Source organism: Dryobates pubescens, chromosome 11, assembly GCF_014839835.1.
Source record: "Dryobates pubescens isolate bDryPub1 chromosome 11, bDryPub1.pri, whole genome shotgun sequence".
Lineage (NCBI taxonomy): Eukaryota > Metazoa > Chordata > Aves > Piciformes > Picidae > Dryobates > Dryobates pubescens.
Genome location: NC_071622.1, coordinates 20660627 through 20678334, shown reverse-complemented (window position 1 = coordinate 20678334; position 17708 = coordinate 20660627).

Below are 17708 nucleotides of genomic sequence, written 5' to 3'. Positions count from 1 at the left end.
TTGGACTTGATGATTCTTGAGGCCTCTTCCAACCTTATTGATTCTATGATTCTCTGATCAGCTAATTCTCTCAGGACTCTGGGATGCATCTCATCAGGTCCCATAGATTTGTGTATGTTTAGGTTCTTCAAGTGGTCATGAACTTTGTCTTCACTTACAGTAGGTCTGTCCTGGTCCCTGTCCTGTGGTCCTTCCACTCTGGAAGTGTGAGGGAAGAGTCTGCCAGTGAAGACAGGTAAAAAAGTTATTGAGAATCTCAGCCTTCTCATCTGATATTACTAGCTCTTCATTCTTGCTCATCACGGGGGGTATATTTTCTTTAACTTTCCTTTCTAGTTGACATACCTGTAGACACCCTATGTAATTACTTCTTCATTCTTGCTGCAGACATAACATAAAAGGGAGCTTTAGTCAACTCATCAAAGCTAGGAAGTATATCAATCAAGGAACATCCTTCCTGTACTATGGCCATCTCCTGTTACTGCCAACTGATTAGGAAGATGCTCCTCATAGTCCCTCTTCTCTCCATAACATCTACAGAGTAACAACCAGAATTGAGTCCTATGAATATAAAAAAACCAATTCCCCATGCTTCACTGAAGCTGAGGAAGTGACCTAAAGACACTGCACAGGACTGGTGCATAACTTGGAAGAGTGTAAAGAAAGATAAAAAATAGGAATTTTGAAGTCAATAACACATCTATTCCAGGCAGTTTTGTGAGGGCTTTCTCTGTAACAAGGTAGGAGGTAACATTCAAGTGGACAAGAATAAGAGTTAATGTAAAATGAGCAGACTTCTTCAGAGTCCTCTCCTTGAAACAGTGTTGTATCACCCATTTTTGCAATTAGGCTTTTCTGGAAGGAAGGGACATTGTTCTTTTCTTGCAGTATCTCATACAAATCTTTGGACTATGACATCATGCATTAGTCCCTGCCCACACCAACTTGATTTAGCCGCATAGATAATATCATTTTGTAAGTGATTCATTTAGCCCATCACATTTGTGCTGGGATCTCTGTGAGACCTGTAAACCAAGAATCCCGTAGACTAACACTTGGTTTGTATGGTACTTTTGGAAAAGTCACCTAGGTCAATTTTTTCCAAACTTGAAGTTGTGAATTTAAGTTTCATGTTTAAGCATCTAAATTAGTGGTCTGATTTTAATGTGTGCTGACACTCACATTTTCAATCAACTTCAAAGGAGTTGTGAGTGCTCAGAAGTCTAAACCTATGAAAATCAAGCCAGTTAGTCAAACTTGAAAGGTTTCTCCTATACTATTATTGTTATTTGCATTACTTTAGTAGCTTGAAACCCCAGTTATAGTACTAAAGAGCTAAGCACTGTATTTTATATATATATATATATATATTTTCCCCTCCTTTATGTGTAAAACCTGGCATAAAAGGATGCTGTGATAATTGTTTTGTTAATATTTGTATATAGCTTTGAAAAGTAAATGTTTTATAAACACAGAATATAATTATTCATGGAAAAACATGGCATTCCTATTATTTGTTCCTTTTTGAAGTTTCTTGGATTTCTAACCTATCCTTAAGACGCAGAACTTATACTGCATTCAGAATACATCCTATATTAATACAGGGGCCAGATCCATAATTTGAACAGCAAACAGAAATTAAATTTGTATACCATGTTTAATTTGAACAGAAATCCACATTTCTCTGACGTAACTCTCAGACAAATTAAGTGTGTTTATGAACCACAAAGCTTTCCTTAGAAGGTTTTGTCTTATCCATACCTCTTTATTTTAATTACACTGATCCCTTATTAGCAAACAGTAGACTCTTTGTAACTGGGACCTACGTAAAGCTTGCTCTTTTCCCTATGGATTCAATAACTAAGCTGCTTGAAACAGCTTTGAAGAAACCATCTTCTTTCACATAATGCAGTTCCAGTAGTGCTGATAAATTCTACAAAATGGTGTCAATTTAACTTTGTTTTCTTTGGAAACAAAACCAAAGGGGAAACTGGTAACATACTGGTGTTTTCAGAACAAATTTCTCTATAGAAACTATTTTAGTTTGAATGTTTTCAATACCACAATTTTATACAACAGAAAATTAAAATTAAACATTTTGTTAAAATATTTTGCTTTTCAAAAAATCTTTTTAGCTCACAAATAATTAAGAAATAGTTCAAAGATAATTTTTAGTTTACTACTTTCAAAATGTTGAAGTGTTCTGTGAATCAGCTTTCAGACTCTAAAAAGCTAATGAAGTCAGTAGCTTCCCATTGACTTCAAGAACATAACACAATCACTGTATCTGAGGAAATGCAATCATGATCTGCTTGCGTTTTTGTATGCCTAAATGCAATATGCATATGTATAATCCATCAGATCCCTCATCTTAGATTAAAACAATGTGTAAACATTTCTCAAGAAAAGGAAAACTGTTTGTTGTTTATATATATATATATCTTCATGCTGTTACTGTTTGGTGGTGGTATGGCCCATGGCTATGACACTTTGGCATAGGCACTGCAGCTATCAGATCAGGAGTGCAGTTTTAATATATGTAAAAATGCAGGTTGGTTTGTGGTTGTTTTGGTTTGTTTGCTTTTTTTAATAAGACAGGTGGTTTAAAACCAGGCACTAACTGACTAATAAATTTATCCATGCAGACCTTCACCCAAGCATCAGGAGTAAGTGCTCTGTCTGCTTGATAAATATCCAGGCTAAACAACAAATGTTGTTATTTGTCAAATAGTAACTGTTTTAATGAGCAATTCTTTATGATCTTTAACAGCTATAAATTGATCTTCAGAACTCAGATGTCACAGCATAGTCCCAGTATTTCTAAGAATCCAGCTTGAAGGAAACTACAGTACAAAAGAAGGAAATGATTTAATTTACTCCAGGGACAGAGTATATTAGGCATAGTAATGAGGATTTTAGGAACAAGCAGCAAGTTAAGGATATTATATTCCTTCAAAGCAGATAATATAGTAATTAATCTAGACAATCATCGTGTGTCATCCAATACTTAGGATTTTAATATAAGTAATCATCATGACTTCTATTTAGACTTTCAGACCTTTACATCTTGAACCATTAAAAATAATGATGCATGTTTTTAATCTGTTTGGTGTAAACTGATTGATTTCTTGCTTGTAAACTGCACACTCTTCAGATAGATCAATTTCTAAATTTACCATATCTAATTATTTTCTTCCTTGAAAGGTATAGATCATTTGGGGCTCCTTTTTCTTTGCTGACAGTTTCTTGACAGCTAGTACAAATAAAAAAAATAAGTCCCATAGAAGAAATAAGTTTTATTTTATAAAAGGTTTAGCATAAGTATTTATATCCTTTGAGTACAAAGGGTTGTGCATGCTTCCTTTATCTTGTAGTCTCAGGTGGCAGCATTAGCAAACCAACATTTTCTGCATTTCATACATAATGTTCCGTGTGATTATAAACCTCAACCTGGATAGCTGAATGAAGTTTGCCCCAAAATGGAAAGAAAGACATACTGCTGAGAAAAAGGACTAAGGCCCATACTTTTGTGAGATCTGGGAAAGTTGCTTCTTCGGTAACTTCATAGAGAGATCAAACGTGGTAATAAAGGCCCACAATTCTAGCAGGTTTCCCTAGAATAGTACTTCAGAAATGTGAGTTGTGAAGGAAAGGCAATCTGTTCCAGATACTGATTAAATTTCAGTCATCTATCCAAAGCAGTCCCTAGTTGCTTGTAAAATGCTCCATGTAATTACAGTAACTACAGTTTTAAAACCAATTTACATATTAGCCTTTATCTTGAGTCTCTCTTTGTGGGTGCATTTCTTTAGAATCAGTATTCTTAAAATATACATTAAAAAGCTATCTGAATTTATAGCCATGTAGATTTTTAAAATTCCATCTCTAATATTTTCCTCATGGATTCCTCTAGGCTTTTGGAAGAGCTTAACTGTAATCAAATATCACACTCTGGATGTTTAAGTAACATTGTTCGGTGGCCCTAACGGTAAGTCACAACCATATTTAAAATTGTTGAGAAGTTAGGAGCTGTTGGAAAATCAAGCCAGGATATATTAAAATGCTGCCAGGATAAAATAATATTAAAGGCTAAACTTTGTTCTTTTCTAGTTACACAGGTGCAAATGTCAAACTTGGCAAATCCTTTCAAAATTTTGTGTCCCCTAATCTTTCAAATCTTCTCGTTGCTGGGCATGGAAGATTTCGCTAATGCATGAGAAACATATGTAGTTACAGGATGAATGCTGGCCAAATAAAAGGGTACTGGATCATTGCTGTGATATTCCAGTTTTAAACTAATGTAAGTGTGAAGTTTGGAAGGAAACTAAATTGACTATTTCATTAAAGTTGTACTGGCTTAAAACAGAAAAAATGCAGGGAGTGATTAAAACTCCTCACAGTCAATAAAACTGTTCCCACCAGAGTTGTGCAGTGCAGCTGCAGGTAGTTTAAAACATTTTTTGTTGTTGTTTTATTCTTTGTTAAAGGTGCATTTTGTAACTGCCAAGCACAGTAAAGTTCCTTGCTTATTCTGCTTCTTACTGTTACCAAAGCTATTATCCTAACTGGGCCTATTAACATGAAGCACATTTATATTTATGTAGGAAAATTAGGGTCACTAGAGATAGTCCAAAAAGTTGTTCCACAATGGATTATCTAGAAAGCTGCTTTCCAGAACTGTCATACATCAGAAAAAGGGCAAGGCCCTTGTAACTCTTGTGATTGATCCTCTGTCAAGTCATGATTGCTGCCACCAGCAGGTTTCATCCCTTCAGCAAAGCAGTAGGAGCTGCTGCATTTTAAGGTAAAACAGTTAGGCTTCCAGTATCATATTCCTTTCCTTATCTCTTTCCATACCTCATTCTCTCCCAAGTAAAGAGATAAATTTGCAGTTAACAAAAGATAATTTGTGCAAGATCCTTATTTAGTACATATTATTATATCTTAAAATTAGTTCCCCTTCTATGCTGCCATTACGTTTATTGGTCATAGCTATTATATCTGGCCAAGAAATGAGTTCTGCACACACTGGTGGTCATGTATATGACACTAAATGCTGTATTTGGGCCTGAGGAGTTTTTATAATTGGGCTTACAGGCCCTGAAATCCCAAGACTTAATTTCCTTGAACTGTGAGAGTTTGGGATGGTTCATCTGTTAAAGCTTTAAAGATAGGCTTTAGTGGCCTATTGGACAAAATTGTATATTTAAGATCCTCATAAAATAACAGAAAGACTTTAACTTGATTTTGGATTTAAATGCTTGTATATGGTTCCATCCAAATACTGAATGGTCTTGTACCACCAAACACTATTAGTTTGCTAGACTGTGGTCAAGGGTGTACAGAGCCTTGTCTTGATCTATCCAGACCACTCTGTGTTTTTTTTATTCCCTGTTGTCTTTCAAAGTGTTATGTGGTTAGACTTAGATATTTCCATGTACTTTTCTACAGAATGTCAGAGATTATGTTGACTTTCCTAGTGAATTCTCACACTTGTAATTTATTTACATTCATTAATTTATTGTAATTAAAAACCTACTTTTTCTCAAAGGTATTTGCTGCCAATGATATCTGTCAGTAAATCAGGTAGATTTCTTGCTTTCATATCCACATATTAAGGTGCATGTAAGATTTGAATTAAACATTCACTTATTGTTTTTAAAGTTAACAGTTTTTTCAAATGGTTGTCAGTTAACCACAATCTTTTCTAAAGACTCTGTAATGAATGCCAGTGTATGCAAAATTCTCTCTAGTAGCCTCACTGGGCTAGATTTTGGCTTGCCTTGCATAAAAAGTAGAGCTCTGTCTGCTTTGTCTTAGAGTTTAAAGAAAAGCAATGGAAATTCCTGAGCAAACAATGAAAAATAACTCTTCTCACAGTAGTCTGTCATCTTCCTGTGTCAGAAGTTACCAACCTCCCATCTCTGCTTGTGGAGGAGTTTGTGTACACATTCTTTTGCATTGCAGGCAAATTGAATTGGGAAAGCCTAATGAAATGTTGAAGGTGAGTATGAGCTAACCTAGCACATTCTGACTGAAAGGGATTGAAAAGCATTCAGATGACCTCCTTTCTCTGTCAGAGCTCTGGGGTAGTAGTATCTTCCTGTGGTAGAAAACAGCACCAACCAATTCAGCAAGATCTTGAGAAAGACTTTTGTCTGTTTCCTGAAAAGCAAGTTCATAGGTCACTTTACCTTTTCTCCAGCCTTTTACAGAAGGACTTACATCAACTGTAAATGAGGAGCTGACTTTTAAGGGAGGCTAAGCAACTTGTAATGAACTACAAGTAGGCAACACAGGGTTTTTTTGAAGTTGTGGCCATAGTCTCTATCGGTCATTTCAATTACTGAATGTCTAGGAGTGAAATATCCAGGCCAAATTTAGCAGTCTGCAACAGCAGTAGTAAGGAAAATTTTTTCATCTATCGGTGGTTGTTCATTTAAAAAAAGAAAATTAAAAAAAATACTGTCCAGGTGATTGAGACCACTATCATCTTTAGCGAAGAGACTTCAGGGGGTGAAAGGTAATACCTGTATTTTGACTCCCACTTTTTAACCCATCTTTCTCCTTATAAATATCATGCAGAAAGTTGAAGAACCTAAAATTTCCACATAAATATTCAAAAATTATCTCTTGCTCTCCATACTTATGAATGCAGCTGATGCCTCCATTATTTCATACATTAGTGAGGCAACTGATTCATCTCTGCTACTCTTTTGTCCTCTAATATAATGTTTGAATCAGGAATTGTTAAAGTTCTCATTAGGTTTGTTGTGGGGTTTCATAATGAATTCTTTTTTTGCAAGCTGAAGAGTCTTTTGATTTTTGCTTGCATATTCATAGAAGAACTATGTCATAAACAAAGTCTATATCTGGCACCACTCTTGTTAAGCCATGCTAAGACTGTGTTGTATCTTTCTACGCTTTACTTCATAAAGAAAGCAATGTCAATGCCAAGCAAGGAAGGTGAAGAAGGTTGCTATTTAAAGAATAATTTTCTGACCCATGCAGCAACTTTGGAGGCACATCATAAACAAAAAGAATGCATAGTGTTTTTCTTCCACAGTACAAAATTCTGACTTGGTCTATCCCAACAGAAAGGACAATACACTTCTCTGCAGGATTGTTCAGTACAATCCAGCTGCTCAGCAGGAAAGCATCTCTCCCTGTATTTACATATAGAGAGATAAGTAAAAAACACACATATTTTCCAAGACTTTTTTTAACCCACACTCTCCCTTTAACACAAATGCCCACATGAATCAATGAGATTTACACTGTCAACATCAGAAATAAAGCATATATTGATAGATAATGTGCATGAATGCACTGGTCAAGCAACAGATTCAAGCTTAACTGATATGTTTCATTCAGTGGCAAGTAGATATGCTTACAGCAGCAAAAAATTCTGTATCTCCTAATGATGTGGAACTGAATTCTTTATCTCCCCTGCTGCAAACTTGCTTTTAAGGCAGAACTGGAGATATCACAACTAAATAGGTGTTTTGTAAACTGTACTTAACTTAGCTACCTTTAAGAAAAGTTCCACACCACATATTGCATAATCATTGCTGGAGATTTTATCTAGCTTGGCTGAAGAAACAACTTAATGCTGAATTCTTCTTGCCGATCAGTACAACAGAATTTTGGCCCTTTTCTACTCTTAGCTAACAGGCCAGTGTTACAAGCAGAATTTTGACATCCAGTTACTGTTTTCTTTTATACTGTGGACCTGCTTAGGGTGCAAAAGAGTCAACAATAATACATAAAATCACTGTCATGTGAAATAATTGATTACCTGATCAGCTTGCCACGCTATTTCTTTAATATTTTTCTCCAAGAATAATGATCATATTTATAGAAATATAATAATTCTCCATGCTAAAGGAAAATCCTATTTGACATTAACAAAAGGTCAGGTGTCATACTGTAAACCACAATGAGTATTGCTTTTAAATATTATTAAATTAAGAGGTACATATATTTGACAAAGTATAGAATTGCAATAACTGCAATAGTAGCAGTGCCCTTTTATATGCCGTGGATTTATTGACATTTTCTAACTGTAAAGATGCAAAACAATTTGGACATAATAGGCACCATAAAAATGTCTCGTTTTTAGAACACGTCTATTTCCAGCAAGTCCTTCTGATTTTGCATGCACACGTTTAGACACTCAGATATCCGTTTATGCATCCCACTGTGATTGTGGTTCATTTGGACAAATACATGTTCACTTTTTGAAGGCTTTTTTCCCCCTTAAAACAATAGTGCTACTGCCCCTGAAACCTGATCCAAGACTTTTCCATGGAGTGAGTTAAAATGTGTGTAAGGGCAGCATCATAGTCTCTCCATGGTGTTTGCCTACACCACAGATCTGTCATGTTTCACTGTGATTGACTGGCTTTAACTGAAGTCTCAGGCCTTCTAAGGGTCAGAATCGTTGTTGGAATTATGCCAGAGCTTGTCTGGGTGAAACACCAGTACTTCTAGAACTGCCAGTGGGTTTCTAGCTGCAAAGGCAGCTTAACTAAAGAGTAATTTTAGCATTGATAGATTTGAGTAAGAGTCTTTTGCAAATGTAACACCTTTTATGTGTACTTGCAGTTAATAATAATAAAAAAGCCATAGAGAAGGAGGCTCCTTCTGTTTCACAAAGCTGCCCCACACTGCTATCAAACTCCTATAGGAAGGACATAGACTTGATGGAGAGGGTCCAGAGGAGGGCCATGAAAATAATCAGGGGGTTGAAACACCTTTGCTACAAGGACAGGCTGAGGGAGCTGGGGGTGTTTTGGCCTGGAGAAGAGAAGGCTCCGGGGGAGACCTAATAGCAGCCTTCCAGTACCTGAAAGGGCCCTACAGGAAGGATGGGGAGAGACTGTTTACAAAGGCCTGTAGTGACAAGACAAGGAGCAATGGCTTCAAACTAGAGAAGGGCAGATTTAGATTAGATATCAGGAAGAAGTTCTTCATTGTGAAGGTGGTGGGGCGCTGGAACAGGTTGCCCAGGGAGGGGGTTGAGGCCCCTACCCTGGAGATATTCAAGGTGAGGCTCAATGAGGGCTTGGACAACCTGATCTAGTTGGAGATGTCCTTGCAGATTGTGGGGAGGTTGGACTGGATGACCTTTGGAGGTCCCTTCTGGCCTGGACTATTCTCTGATTCTCTGATTCTTACAAGAATAAACAATTTATTAACCAAATAAATTAACTTCCACTTTAAAGAGATATTGAGCATTCAAATTCGTCTATATTTTCAAACAACTTTATCTGGCAATATCAGATGAGCCTCTTATAACAGAAGAGGATGTGAGGTTTTTATTGTTTGTTATTACTGTGGTAGGTTGGTGTGGTTTTATTAATTTGCAGTGTATCTTTCAGTATTTAGTGACACAGCCTGGCCAAAAAATCCTGGATTGGTCAGTGCCCTGTTCAGTGTTTAAACAGAGAGATTTTCACCTGAAAATTTGTCCTTGAAATAGTTTCCTATATTCAGACTGTGGATTCAAAGAAAGGCAGCTATCTAACAGCTTTTCACTTGTCATCAGCAAAAGTGCCATTCAGGTTACCTTTAACTCCTCCTTCTTTTGTTCGTCCTTTCTGGAATTTTTAAGCTTCTGGATTGCTAATTCTACTAACTAAAGGGCTATTCTCTGTCCTTTCTCCTTCAAACTCATGTCAGCTATTATAGTCAAGAGCTGAAGAATTTATTATAAAAAAACAGGTAAAATTGAAACATGTGGCAATTTTCTGTAAAATTAGTTTTTTAAAAACAAACAAAACACAAAGACAAAACCTGCATGTATTGTATCATCCTGTATGTTGGTTGCATATAGTACCTCAGGTTTTGATGTGAAAATCGTATGATGGATATGTAGAAGTCTTGTTTTCACTGAACAGCAGCACAAATATAGTCACATATAACTCAAAGTCAGCACTCAATTTTCAAACATGGGTGCCTTAACAACTCTGCCAAATCTTGCATTCAGTCTATTAAATCAGCACTTAGGCAAATAAAACAGCCATTTGAGTGACAATTTCAACATACTAATGAGGTATTCAGATGTCAGTAACTGGAAAACACATTGGCCTTTTGAATTTAAGCCAAAATTTGGTTTGGGTTATACTAAGTAGGTTTACAACTTTCTAAAAGGATCAAAATAATTTCTGAGTTTCCCTTAATCTTTGTGGGAGAGGGGCAGATGGGATCAGATTTCTTTGTGAAGTCTTCACTGTTTTCTTACCTTCCATTGTTTTTTGGTGTGAAACTTTCCTTTTTCAAGGGTGGTGGGACTCTGAAATAGGCTTCCCAGGAAGGTGGTGGATGCCTTCTTCCTGGGGGTGGTCAAGACTGGGTTGGATGAGACTAGTTGAGAGGCATCCCTGCCCATGGAGAGGAAGTTGGAGTAGATGGTCCTTTCCAACCTAAGCCATTCTATGATTCTGTGATTTTATTAATAATTTTTTCAATTTTCGTCCTAAGCACATTAAAAAGTATCCCTATGCAGACATTCTCAATTTCACTCTAGTTCTCATCACAATATGACTTGTTCCTTTCACAAGTGCTTACTTCATTTCTGCTGCCACAAAACTGTATTGCTATGGCTGTATTCCTTCCTTTTCTGCCCTCTGTCCATTTCCAAAGAAGTTTAGCTAAACATAAAGGGATTATTCATATTGGATATTAATTTTGGCAGACACCCAGACCAGCTTTTGCTCTATCTAAACAGTTTTGTTCATACAGATATCAAGACTAAATTTCATTGGTATTCTTTCTTTTTTATATGTACTCATCCCTTTCCTAAAAAATGTTAAGACATTGAAAAATATTACAGATCGTATTGGTCACAGAGATGAAAGGTCTCTCATATGTTTTACTTTTCTTGTAAAACTATAAAATGTATCTTTAACTATGACTGACTTTCAAGAACTAAAGTATGCCCAATGACATTCTTGTTTTTATTAATTAATAACTAGTTAATTAATAATACTAGTGTGCTGCCTGCAAGTTCTTGTTCTTACTAGAATCCTATTGTACTGAACTCTTTCTAAACAGGTTAGGGAAATTCTATTGTTATATGTAAGTGCAAGGTAATATAAATAGAATAAAACAGAAGAGGATGAGACAAATAATAAGCAGTATTCTTTGCAAACCATAAACCTTACCATTTATAGGGTCAACAGAGCAAAGAGGTTTTATGGGGGAATTTGAAGTGGAATGATGATGTGCTATTTAGCAGACAAATTAGCTCAGATATCATTGGGCATGCTCTCTTCCTATTCTGATAATGTAAGCTATTTTAGCTTATTTGCTAGCTCCTTGAAATTGCTAGGTATCCATTTACTGGATTAATTAATTAAACATATTTAAATTATGCATTAGTCATGGCTTTGGAAAGTTAGGGTAAATAGCATAGGCTTTATTAATTTTTTCCCTCTCTTGCAGTTTTCCTATGCCAAGTCTCTAATTTTCATTCATTTTACTTTTTGGGGTTTTGTGGGTTATTTTTGTTCTTTTAAATATTTGTTAATTTTTAAATATTACTGGTTGTTTCACCACTGTCTGAGAAAGGAGCAGGTGTCTTTTCTCCAAAGTGACACCACAGTTGATCTGTGGAGCAACTGAGAACAGAATTGTCTCTAGGGATGGAATGCACCCAGTTTTTACCCACGACAAGCTGTTAGGGTTGGAGTTTTAATAAATTAAAGGGAATCTTTCTAAAAAAAAACAACCCACCACTTTTATATTTTCAGAGCATTGTTCTGGCCTTGTACAGGAGACAGGGAAATGTAAATGTCACTTCTGTTTAAATGGGCTTGTTATAACACAACATCTTGAGGTTTTTTCCCTACCGGCCAGTGCTTTTCACTGTCATGTCCTGTAAGCACTTTCCTTGCACCTGACTGAAGAGACTAATCCTCCATTAAAACACGTTCAAACTGAGTAAAGGCAGAAATTGCAGCCACTTCACTCAAATGAAATTAATCAAAACCTTGTAAAAATAAATAAATCAGGGTAGCTTTGGTGAAGACATTTTGCTGTTTGGTCTGTAGCTAAAGTCCTGTTACCTCACCATTTTCCATCTGGAGAGCAGGCTTTGCCCTTAGGGCATGGACCTGTTTTGACAACAGTGTGAAGAAAATGCTTCTAAACATAGGTCTTCAGCTGTGGTAGAAGTGCCCTACAGACCTCACTGTTCTGGGAGCATAGTCTACCTTTAGTAGTGCACTCCTCAAGGATTGGCCATATTCTCATTTTCTTCTCCAGGATTGTGGGTATTTATTTAAGTGGAACCATAATTATGGCTAACAGCATGGATAATGTTTACTTCTGACTTCCTGCCTTGGTTCAATGTTACTCTACAGAGAGTTGCAGTAACATTTCAGAGGATGGTGATGCTGCTCACCATTTCATGGAGGAGAAGCTGCCTCTACCAGACAACTAAGAATTACAGGCTGACAGGGCAAAGGAGGAGGGAAAATATATTCTGACATGGTAAATCACTGGGCTAAATTCAGTTCAGGCACTAAATTCTTAGTGCCTGAACTGCACTAAGAACAGAAGGCCCATGGGGCAGCCTTCATCTTTGTAATGTACAGAGCTGAGCACATCCATAATTCTCAAAAAATGACTATATTAAAAGAACAAAAGTCCACAAGCACACCACCACCAAACCTCTTCTATTCTGCCCTGAACTTCAACCCCCACAATCCTTGAAAAACTCTTGGAAACTGCTGCATGATAGATAATTTATGACACAAGGTCACATTTTTCTATAGCCAAACCTGTCTCTATTAATGAAACTAGTATAAAAATTAAGGATAAGCAATGAACCATTTAATTTGGAGAGAACCATAAATAAATGTTATCACGCTAGTCACAATGAATGTTCAACTCCTTCTAACTCCAGGCATTTTGTAACTTTCTAAGTTGAATCTGTGGATGGTTTCTGTTGACATTTGATTCCAGTAAATGATTTATAACCAGAAGAGTCACTTTGCAATACTGATGATGGTCTCTCCTTTTGTTCTTGTTTGTTTCATAACATCATATTTCATAAGCTGGCTTTTGCTGTGTTTCAATAGGAAATCGGAAATCCCTTTGTCTTATGAACATATCTCTCCCAAAACTACTCCCTGAAGTTGTCCCTATAAGAAATGGAAGACAGCAGTGTTGTTGCTGAGAGACGTATCATACATTGGAATGGGCTGCCCAGGGAGGTGGTGGAGTCACCATCACTGGAGGTGTTTAAGAAGAGACTGGATGAGGCACTTGGTGCCATGGGTTAGTTGATTAGATGGTGTTGGGTAATGGGCTGGACTTGATGATCTCAAAGGTCTTTTCCAACCTGGTTAATTCTATTCCATACTATTCTTGTCAATCTTAAGACAAAAGAGAGCTGGATTGGTGCCAGGTGTTTTTCTGGAGGTCCAAATGTAACTAGATACTTCTCAGAAAAAGTTGTTGTGGGACAGTGATTTAGAATAGCGTACAGCAGAATCAGGCATAATTAAATGCACAAACTCTCTTTCCCTTTTAAAGCATTAGGGCCCAAGCACTTGGATCCCAAGTACCTTGACATATAAGATCTGGTATTTTTTTGGAAAGGTTCCTTTCATAATGTTAACAAAAGACAGTTAATGCTAACATGTTGCTGAAACAAGATTATATGGAGCACTTTTGCAGCAGGTTGTGATTTGAATAATGAATTTGCACAAATGAGTAAAAATGGTAAGAACACCTTTACACTGCTTCACAAGTTTCGAGTCATTCACATTCTGGAAGAGAAACCTATTAATATGGCAGAATGTCAGTTTTCTGCTTCTTGTGTTTTTATCTTTCCGGGCATCTCAGTTAATATTTGATACAGACCAGCACAAAAATTATACTCCATCAAGGACAAGAAAGTCGAGAAGTTCAACATACTGCTAAATCATAAGACCTGTTGAGGGTCAAGAGGGATGGGTTATATACCATTTTTTTTGCTAATGGCTGGGGTTTAAGACAAATTCTAGCCTATAGAGAATACTAGCCTATAGAGAATACAATAATATGAATCAACATGCTGTTAGTAAGAGAAAACATTACATATATGCAATACTGGAAGTTCTTAAAACCCTCAGGAAAATGCATTACTAACATTGCTGAAGTATTACTAGAGGGTTGGGTTGGTTTTTTTTTAATAAAATTAAATCTTTCTCTGAAATATCCAACTATATATAGAATATAGGAACCATAAATAATTTAACTTGCACATTACACTGAAGATATCTGGATAGTTCTAACAGTTTAACAATATATTTTTTCTGAAAATATTCATAACCATTTTCTGAAATATCACCTACAATTTAAAAATCTGACTCTTTAGATATTGTTCCTGAAGCAGCAAGATCTACAGCATTTCAACACAATGAGCCATAGTAATTTGTGATGAAACTCCACTGATTTTGGTGTAGCTAACTCTGACGTAAATTAAACATGACATTTTATTGTGCTGGTCACCTTGTACAGCAGCCTTTTTTCATTTATAAAGCAATATGGTTTAATATATTCTTCTTGCCCTCAGTCCTTCTTTTGAATTACTTTAATAACAATTGTAAATAAGCAAAGCTCATATGATAGTCCTGTTACTTACTTATTAGCCTCACATTCCATGACAGATTGTACAGCATATTTGGAGATATGCACTTCAGGAGACCTCCATCTGATACATACATGCAACTCATGTTAATATTAATGAGAAATTTTGATAGCATATCTCAATTAAACACCTTGTATGTAACGCAAACAAATAAAAATCTTTTACACTTTTCTCCAAAAAGAATTGGACAGAAATATGCATTCTCATGCCTGGATATGAGAGAAATGTGAAGGTCATAAGATACACAGTGAGAAAAATCACAGATTCTTTCCAATTCATTCAGTTTTGAAGGCCTGTAAATCACAAATGTCCTACTGTAGCCACTTTGAGAGACTACAAGGATACAAAAGACTTGTGCTGATACTTTCTTCAAGGATAAATGCAAAGCTGCTTCTCAGCCAGGTGATCCATTCAGGTAATACTGTTCATTTTCTACACTGTACTGTACAGCTTTTCTCATGCTCCTTCTTCCAGCCCATAGTTCACTTTTATGCTCCCTTGAAATCCTGGTCTTCAGCTCAGAGCTCTCAAAGTCTGTTTGGCTGAGGAGTATTCTCACTTCCTGCTGTTCAATATCCTGAGCAGGGCCCTAATTTACTGCTCGAGTTAACTTCATCCAGGCCATTAGGCTCTTGTAAATCCCATCACAGGCGCTTTATGGGATTCTTAGTTTTATTTTATTCTGAAAATCCCAGTGCCCAAGGTTATCAGATATGGGGAGCTTCAGTCCTCAGTAAAACACAAAGCCTAACAGTTAAAAACACAAGAAATAAATAAGAATCTAAATTATAGTTATCGAAGGGGCATTAATCGCATTATTTCTGAGACAAGACCTTGATTTTGCTAGAAGCATAAATCACAATTGTTAAACACTTAGCTATTCTGTACCACTCTGCTAGGAAAAAGTATTATTTCAAGAAAACTAATCTTAGGATATTTTGTCTTAATACATTATTCCTTGTATTTCAAAGAAAAATGGCAGTGTTCCTCATGCTATTAATGTCTATCATTTTCTATTTGGTCAAATCTAATATCTTAAGCTAAGTACTGTTGAAGCCAACTGTGCAACTCATAAATTCTGTCTACCTAACCACATGTAATGTTTTGTAATACCTAAAAACTGTTATGGAGGTTTAGCTGACAACTGTAAGGATGGCATTCATCGCTCAGAAAATACACAGAATGACAGGACTGTTTAGAATTATCTCATAACAAATGCCAAAAGGGGGTGTGTGTGTATTTTTCTTTCCTTTAACTGAATTTCTTCAGTTTACTCATCAGACTATTATTTGTTAATTTCAGAAAAAATGCTTAAGAAATTAGAATAGATTTTGAAATGAAGATCCAGCCAAGCTTCTCTATTCTACTAGTCAGACATACTAAACAATTACATTACAATAAACCAACCATCTGAACAGAAATTATAATTAAACTAATGCATTGGCATGCTTCATTGATTTATGAATTTGTTTAATGATTCCTGTTAGAACAGCAGAAGCCATTATGCATTCACTGGTTTTAAGAGACAATATATAGTTGTGTGACCTTTCACTAAAGAAGAAATGTAATGTTCCTGAGCTATCAAAGAAATTGTAAAAGTGTTGTTATGACAAACTTTACAACAATTTGAAAATAGCATCCTAAACACATTAATTTTCTTCATGCACAAAGCTGTTCCCATTTTCCACACTACTCTTCAGAAAGAATAGAAGAGTCTAACTAGTCAGTGCTTGCATGTGGGTTCATCTCTGAAACAAATAAAAGAATTCTAAGCTGAATATATCTGAATTTGATTCCAACTGAACACAACCAACAATCCCATGTTCCTGGCTAAAAGGTAGTAGCCTACATTCCCAACTCAGTTACTGTTATTCATTGGCATTTGGAGTGTCCATCCAAATTCTGAGCTCTGCTGTGAGAATTGTGGCTAAAACATACACTGAAACACAGTGTCTGACCCAAAACATTTATGATCTAGTCAGACTGTTGGGGAAAACCGAAGCATACAAATGAAAGAATACACATAATAACATCCTGCTGAAATCCAGGGAGATTTTACTCTGTTTCAAGCTAATTCTCAGTGATATTGAAAATCTTATACGCAAAGAACAAGCAAATATATTACCTTGCTCTTACAGAGATGGGGAGCATAAGCAGAAAAAGATGAAGTGTATTATCCAGCTCTGTGCAGGAATTTTGAGGCAAAATTGAGTCTTAAAAACAAGATCATGGATTTTTGCAAAGGGTCAACATATCTGCTTCCTTTCCGCAGACATATCCTGCTCTGCCCACAGCAGTTTTGTAAACCTTTGCGAATTCCACCCATAATATGCATCCATTAGTGCTAGTAAAATCCACAACAGGTACTAAGAGTAAAAAGTATAGAATGTCTTCAAACCTTGACACAGCAGGAGACATTATGAAAGTAAGGAAGGAGGAGTCTTTTCATTTAGCTGTTTTAAAATAAATGCAAGGGTCCAGAGGATGCATTTGGCATTTGTCTGTGTATTTGCTTGCTTTTGTTGTTTTCTGTCATTGTTCTGTCATTCTATTCCCCTTGATTTCTGTGTAAACTTCTTTGTTTGTTTGCTTTTCTGATAACTTGTAGAGTAAACTATTCCTTCACAAGAGAAAATACATCTGGGAGAATAAGGCGGGGAAGGGTTTCTAGCTGGAATACTTTCAAAATGGTATCATAGTTGCTTGTGACTTTGAACACTGCGAAACATTTGTTTGTCTTGCTTTCTTTCATTGCTTTTCACAGTCTTCTTCAATCTCCCAAGCAGCTGATAGAGAAAATCCTCTGCAACACTAAATGCATTTCTTCTTTTACTGTTAAATCTACATTTTCATGCATAGCAGAGGTTGCACATCGATACATCTTTTTAATTGAATGTGGAACTTGTCACACCAGGTTGTAAGTCCCTTGAAGTCCCACAGCCCATTTTAGACTGAGTTGACACTTCAAAGAAGAAAGGGAACCAGAATGGAAAGCTCTTTGAATCACAAAGAACCAAATGAGAACACTCCATCAGACTTCAGTCTTCGATTATGCTTTTTCCCT